Below are 8,219 nucleotides of genomic sequence, written 5' to 3' on the forward strand. Positions count from 1 at the left end.
CTGAAAACTGGTCAAACCATGGCCAGACTTGGGGCCAAAGTGGCCCAAAGTCTCCAAGAGACAAGTCGGGAAGAAAGATATGGGACAGAGGGAGAAAGCGAAGGGAGCAGGAGAAAGGGAAGGAAGAATAAAAAGTAGTGTTGGGCTGCAGGAGTGAGATGGAGGAATTGAAAGAAAAGAGGCAGGAAGCAGGAAAGTGAGAGAAAAGGAAAGAAGAGAGGAAATAATAGACATGCAGCCAGACGAGGGGTTAGTGAGAGAGGATGGGACAGAGAACAGGATGAGAAGGAAATAAGGCAAGGCAAGGACAGGCAAGGACAGGCAAGGACAGGCAAGGACAGGCAAGGACAGGCAAGGACAGGCAAGGACAGGCAAGGCAAGGCTAGGCTGCAGGACATTTGTTTGCTTCATAGTTTCTAGCACATTCGTCTTCAGACGAAGAGGAAAGCCATAAGACCTTATGGATTAGGCCCAAGCAAAAACCCCAGCTACCTGAGACACTTAGACTAAGCCTAAAACACGAAGATCTCTCCATAAGGATGGTTTTATACTGTACTTCCACAATCTGCTGGCAGTACAACAAAATAAGCTGCAGATCTACTTAGGCTGAGTCATGGTGGTTTGGTGCAGGGATCATTCATCTCATGGGAATATTTCACCATTTCTGCTCTGGTTTTCAGTGTATTACACCAAAACACCCACCTGATGACATCCTTTCAAGAGCAAAGGCAGCAATTTACAGAATTCCGCTTCTTTGGGGAACTGAGAAATTGCTGAGCTGACACCAAGTCCTGCAGTGTCCCTGTCACCTGCAGAGTCACCGCATCCTCGCCACGGTAGCGGGCATTGTGACAAAGGTTCTATGTCAGCTGGGTGTGGCAGCCGAGCGCCCCCTAGGGGAGGGGGAGCCTGTCAGCCCCGGGCCTGTCACTGCCTGCTGTCCCTCCTGTCACCAGCCAGGCCTCTGAAAACTGGTCAAACCATGGCCAGACTTGGGGCCAAAGTGGAACAAAGTCTCCAAGAGACCAGTCGGGAAGAAAGATATGGGACTGAGGGAGAAAGCGAAGGGAGCAGGAGAAAGGGAAGGAACACTGTATGGACAACCTGGCTCCTCACCCCCACCCCCAGTCTGCCGGTTCCCTCATTGGCCACCACAGATTGCATCACTTTTCCTACATCAGTTTAATAAACAGCAAAACACTTTCCTCAGCTGTGTGTGTAAGCTGGATCTGATGAGGTCCAGCATCCACAAGGGACACCCACACAAGAACTGGTTTAGACAGAGAGATAGGAGAGGATAGAAATAAACACAATGAATGTGTTGACTGCCATGTTAATTAGAGCTCTGAAGAATGGGGCAAGTTTGTAACTCCCTGAAGCTCAAAGCAGAAACCAGACAGTTGAGAGGCCAATGAATGACCAAAGAGCAAGTGGAGGAGAAACCTGAGAGCACTGGGAAGGGCAAACGTCCAGACAGTGCTGGAAAGTTGTCCTTGGACAGGGACATTTAATCAGGAGAGGTGGGAACTCCTGAATGACGAGGGAGATGAAATAATAGAGTGTCGGTAATAGAAGTACAGGGGAAGACAAATATTTCTTCTCCTTCCCTTATTAAACTTCCCCATAATTCCCTTTTTGGCTTTATTCTTTTAAATTTTAATATGTTAAAAAAACAACTAAACAAAAATCTTCAAACAAAGAAAATAACAAACCAAACAAAATAAACAAAACCACCCACAAAACCAAAGCAAAACAAAAACCAAACCAACCAACCAAGAACAACAACCAAAAACAAAACCCAAACCCCAAACCAACCAACGAACCAAACAAACAAAAATCCCAAAACAAAAAAGCAACAGCAAAATAGTTGACGTTTCCAGACAGACATCAGTCATCAGCTGTCTCACCATAAACAGCCAGGGCCATTTTAGGGGCCCAGTGTACCTGAGGTGCTGGCCTGGGATTGGCATCTATCACACAGGACCTGGGGAGACCAGAGCACCTTGCAGTGCAGGTGGAGCCTGGGCAGGGGTTCCCGGGGCATCTACACTGGCACCAGGTGTTTGTGTCCCTGGAGCTGAAGACATTTGTGTCCTAAACCCATGCCCAGTTCTGGAGAACTCTTTCCTTTCCAAGGAAAAGACACTCCCCTACAAAGACTTTAAAATGAATGAATGAATGAATAAATAAATAAATAAATAAATACGTAAACACGTAAATAAATAAATAAATAAGTTAATAAGTAAATCAGTAAATAAATAAATAAATCAGTAAGTAAGTAACTAACTAAATAAATAAGTAAATAAATAAGTATGTAAATAAGTAAGTAAATAAATACTTAAATACATAAATAAATACATAAATACATACATGAACAAATAGAAAGAAAGAAACAAACAAAGAAACAAAGAAACAAATAAATAAAGAAAGAAATAAAGAAAGAAAAAGAAGATTGACACATTCCTTTGCTTTGGATCTTTGTCTTCAGTTCTTCTTATTTTAATATCCATTGACATCAACTGACATCTGATGGGCCTGCAGGCATGAAGCCAAGATCATGTTGTGTCTTGCACAGCGCCCCATGCCCTCTGAACCTTCCCTGCCCAGGACTCCTCACACGTTGCCCAGAGCGAGTCACACTGAGGGGTTGGCTGGTTCACTGGCTGAGATGTTGGTTTAGATGGTCACCTACAGCACAGGTGGATGCTGCCCCATCATCGCCTGCTCTGCCCCAGTCTGAAACAGAGCCCAACATCACAATGGGATCATGAGAGAACTGAGGTTGAAGGGACCTCAGGAGTCTGCAGTCCAACCTGTCACCAACTGGGTCACACCAAGGTGTTCAAGCCTTGATTCAATCAGAGCTTTAGCAGGACTAGAGAAGTGATCATCCCTTTGTTCTGGGCGCTGGTGAGGCTGCACCTTGAATCCTGGGGTCAGTTTTAGGACCCTCATGGCAAGGAAGACATTGAGGTGCTGGAGAGAGTTCAGAGGAGGGTGACAAGGCTGGTGAAGGGTCTGGAGCACCAGTCTGACGAGGAGCGGTTGAGGGAGCTGGGGCTGTTCAGCCTTGAGAACAGGAGGCTGAGGGGAGACCTTGTCGCTGTCTACAACTACCTGAAAGGAGGTTTTATCATGGAGGTTGTTGGTCTCTTGTCCCAAGTAGCAAGTGATAGGACAAGAGGAAATGGCCTCAAGTTGCACACGAGAAGGTTTAGATTGGATATTAGGAAGAAATTCTTCAGGGAAAGGGTTTTGAAGCAATGGAGCAGATTGCCCAGTGAGGTTGTGGAGTCCCCATCACTGAAAGGTGTTCAAAAGACATACAGATGAGGCTCTAGGGACATGGTTTAGTGCCAGAATTAGGTTGTAGTTGGACTCGGTGATCCTAAGAGTCTCTTCTAGCCACAATTATTCTATGATTCCATGATAAGTCATTTTTGCTATTTTCTTTCTCAGAGGACCATGCAGCCTCCCTGAGAGCCAGGACTTTTCTGAGGTGTTGGAGAGACGTCTCACGGTCACATCAGCCAGTTCCACCAGCAGCTGTCTGTCCCTTCCCAGACCAAACCTTTTCTCCATATCCCAACCTTCCAGGCGAGTTTCTGGGACATAGCAAATGCTGTGCTGGTCTTCTGGACTTGTTCAGAGAGAGCAGATTGCCAACATGTTGATGGGCTCTCTGTGCACCTCAAAGCTTTCCTGACCATTTTTCTCCAAGCTCCACTTACACCCAATCTTTCTGGTCCTTGAGCTGTACATGAGGAGATTGAGCAGGGATGTGGGGAAGGTGTAGAAAAAAGGCTTTGTCAAACTGTCTTGCGAGGGCTGTTCTGGGCATCCCACAGTCAAAGATGAGGGTGCTGTAGAAACCAGTGGCACAGGTGAGGTGAGAGGTCCAGGAGGAGAAGGCCTTGTGCCTTTCTACACTGGGGTAGAGCAGTGATGCATTCATGGGATGCCCATGTGAACAGGAAGGGGACAAATGGCTCCAGGGGACAAAATGCCTTCCAGCCAGTTCTTTACCCATCGCAGATACACCATCCAGGCCATGAGCTGCAGCTTCTCCAGGAGATGCTGTGGGACACGGTGTCAAAGGCTTTACTGCAGCCTAAGTACACAACACCCACAGCCCGTGTGGTGGATTCACTCCCCACGACAGACTTTCCCTCATCTGCTCAGCCGGTCACCTTGTCATGGAAGGAGATCAGGCTGGTCAAGCAGGACCTGCCTTTCATCCAGCCATTTGTATTCGGCCTCATTGCTCGTCTCATGTGTGTGACTTCACAGTCCTTTCCCAGCCATGTTCCTGCTGTTGGCCAATCCCCTGCAGAGGCAGAGGTGACCTCACAGTCCCCTCCACAGCCATTGGTTCCTACTGGACTATGAGTTCCTGAGACACAAGTGACCACACGGCATCGTACCCACCATCACCCTCCTTGTGGTCCAGTGTGTGAGCAGATCAAACTAAGCTGCTTTCATCAAATTTATCCATTAGATTTCCTATCAAGGGTTTGAGTGGAGAAACGTTCCTCAGAGGAGCTGCTGTATTTACCCTGGGGCATTTTACATCTCTGCTTCTGCCTGTGATTTTTTGTTCTCCTTCCTCTGTCTATTCTGATGTTAAAGAGCTCTCCAAGGCAAAGATTCATGGAATCCTACAATAACGCAGGTTAGAAGAGACCCTTGAACACCATCTCTGTCCCACTGACCTTTATGGCACCCCAAGGAACTGCTGACGGCATTTGTGCTCACTTGGGTTCATCTCACCACATGCACACACTGGACATGCACATGATGTGTATGTTTACAACTCATCTGCACAATGAAAACAGGGACTTTTGATCTAGCATTTCATAGAATCATAGAATGTCCTGAGTTGGAAGGACCCACAAGGATCATGGAGTCCAACTCCTGTCCCTGCACAGGACACCCCACAGGTCACCCCGTGCGTCTGAGGACGTTGTCCAATCTCTTCTTGAACACTGTCAGGTTGGGGCCGTGACACCTCCCTGGGGAGCCTGTTCAGTGTCCAGCACCTCTGGGTGAAGAACCTCTCCCTCATGTCCAACCTGACCCTCCCCTGGCACATGCTTCTTCCATTCCCACGGTTTCTACCATTGGTCACCACAGAGAAGAGATCAGTATCTTCCCCTCCTTCTCCCCTTGTGAGGAAGCTGTAGCCACCATGAGGGCTCCTTTGAGTCTTTTCTTCGGCTCTGATGCTGAGAAACACCTTGATTTGTTTTCTGAAGCAGAAAGGAGGAGCCATGACCTCCAGGCAGTGGGAAGGGGGATCCTGTCCCTCACACACGGCTCAGGGCTCTTCCTGGGACCGTGGGATGTGGGTGTGCAAGGCCCAGGGAAGGACAACACTGGGACAACAACTTCCAGCTTCCCCATGGGGCTGCAAGGAGGCACCGAGGCCCCAGTGCCATGAGGACAACATGTCTTCTCCTGGGCCTCAGTGGCAGAGACAACTGCCCTGGCCAAGGGGACACAGACCTGGGTTCTGTGGGTCCTTTCCAGCCTTACAGCGCCCTTTGCCATCTCCACCACAGGCTGTTCTACACGGTGCTACCCCTGCCCCTCTTTCCCTGCAGGCTGCAGACACCCATCTCGCTTCCCCACCTGCTCTCAGCCCAGCATTTCTGCACCTTCACTGCTGTGTCTGCACCCTCACTGGCTGCTCTTTGGAACACAAACCATGGGCTGATCCAGCTCCCTTTGGGTGACCTCTTGCAACACAGCACTGCTCTTACAGTGACATTTCTTCCTCCTGATAACCAGTCTCCACTTCCCCATCTGCACTTAGTGGCTTTGTTTTTTTTTCTCTGCTGCTTTTTCCCACTACTTTGGAAGCTTTACCACCTCAGAAACTGCCCATCAAGTAGAGATCCCAACCTGTTATTCTTCTAGTTGTCTTGCACTTGACCAAAGAGAAGTAACCTCACCATGATATCTTAAATCCCATGAGTGCTGCTGGCCTTTCAGCTTCTCTGATACACACGACCATGTCCCTGCTGCTGTCCCGTCATGTTCTCAGGTGGGATGGATGTGACAACCTGTCTCCAAGGCCTCTTCCTGGGTAGGATCTGTCATGCTTAGGCTGAGGTTCTTTCCCAGCCGTGTCCCTGCTGCTGGGTTGTCACCTCCAGAGACAAAACTGGCCTCACTGTCCCCTTCACAGCCACAGGATTCTGACTGGATTATCAGTGTCTGAGACACAACTGAACTCATAATACCATAACTATCCATCACCTTTTTTATGGCCCAGGACCCGATCAGATAAAAGTATATTTGTTTTATCAAATTTATCAAATATATTCCCGACTAGAGATTTGAGTTGAAAAACACTCTTCAGAGGAACTGCTGTATTTTTGTTGACAACATTTAGAACTCCTTTTCTGTCTTTTATTCTTTTTATTCTTCCTCTGCCTATTCTGCCTTCAAAATCCTCTCCAAGGGAAAGATTCACTGAATCGCAGAATAACTTCAGGTTTGAAGAGAGCCCTTGTCTCACTTGTCTCACTGTTCTGCTCCAGGCAGGGTGAACCAGGCGAGGTTGTTCAAGGGTTCCTTACAACTATGCCTCACCACAGATAAGCTGAATGTGCACTCGTCACATCATAGAGAGGGAGCATAAAGATGTTTAACAGTGCTGGTCCAAGTGCTGGTCACTGAGGGATGCTACTAGTAACTGGCTGCACGGAGGGCTTTGTACCGCTAATGACATTTGGCTTGATTGTCCAGCCAACTTCCCACCCAGCTTCCAATTCTCCAGCCCAGAGATCACTGATCTGTCTACTAGGACACCAAGGAACACCATGTCTGTGACCCTGCAAAATTCTGGGTATGGCGGCAGGTTGACCAGCTGTTAATTCTCCTTCATGCTTTTCATGCATATGGGTTCAATATCTGCCCTTCCAAAGGCCTCTGAAACCCTCTTACCACTTTGTCTTGCTTTTGAGAGCACAACCCAGCATCACAGGCAAGGGTGACAAGAGCAGACAGGAGCACTTGCCATGAGCCTGTCCCAGCAGCAGAGATGAATCTCACTGGGCCACTGAGGCTTGCTCTTGGAGTCACACACAGAAATGCCAGGGTTCCATCAGCCATCCAGATCTGAGTTGGTCTCAGGACCCCTTCTGCACCCAGGGATGCTCAGAGACAGTCTGTCCCTTTTACACACAGAGGTAGGAGTCACATTGTCCCTCTGGCCTCCCGTTGCCACTCCAAAGGGGTGGGAGACACCTCAGCTATGGTGAGTCACTCTGCTCTGCACTAATCTGAGATGTCCCACGTCATGAGGAATGGACACGGGGAGCTCAATTAAGGAAGCACAACCCAGTGCTGCATTCAGGCAGTTTCCCATGGGGTGTTACTTCCAACAGGAAGTGACCTCAGGACCTTGTGTGTCACAGGTTTTCATGGAACCCCAAGGAACAGTTGATGATGTTTGTGCTCACTCGTGTTCATGTCACACAGTATCACAGTATGTTTGGGATTGGAAGGAACCTCATAAGATCATCTAGTCCAATCTCCCTGCTGGAGCAGGAACGCCCAGGTGAGGTTGCAAAGGAACATGTCCAGACGGGTTTTGAATGTCTCCAGAGAAGGAGACTCCACAACCTCCCTGGGCAGCCTGTTCAGTGCTCTGGCACCCTTACTGAGAAGAAGTTTTTTCTCAAATTTAAGTGGAACCTCTTGTGTTCCAGCTTGATCCCATTAGCCCTTGTCCTGTCATTGTTTGCCACCGAGAAGAGCCTGGCTCCATCCTTGTGGCACTCACCCTTTATATATTTATATAACATCAATAAGGTCACCCCTCAGTCTCCTCTTCTCCAAACCAAAAGAGACCCAGCTCCCTCAGCCTTTCTTCATAAGGGAGGTGCTCCACTCCCTTAATCATCTTCGTTGCCCTACGCTGGACCCTCTCCAGCAGTTCCCTGTCCTTCTGGAACTGAGGGGACCAGAACTGGACACAATATTCCAGATGTGGTCTCACCAGGGTGGAGTAGAGGGGAAGGAGAACCTCTCTCGATCTACTAACCACCCCCCTTCTAATACACCCCAGGATGCCATTGGCCTTCCTGGCCACAAGGGCTCAGTGCTGGCTCATGGTCATGTCACCTCACATACATGATGTGCGTACTCACATCTCATCTGTACAAAGCAAACACAGACTGCTGAACTACTCATTCAGTGTCCATCCATGG

The sequence above is a fragment of the Columba livia genome, unplaced genomic scaffold (assembly GCF_036013475.1).
Source record: "Columba livia isolate bColLiv1 breed racing homer unplaced genomic scaffold, bColLiv1.pat.W.v2 Scaffold_153, whole genome shotgun sequence".
In the NCBI taxonomy this organism is placed as follows: Eukaryota; Metazoa; Chordata; class Aves; order Columbiformes; family Columbidae; genus Columba; species Columba livia.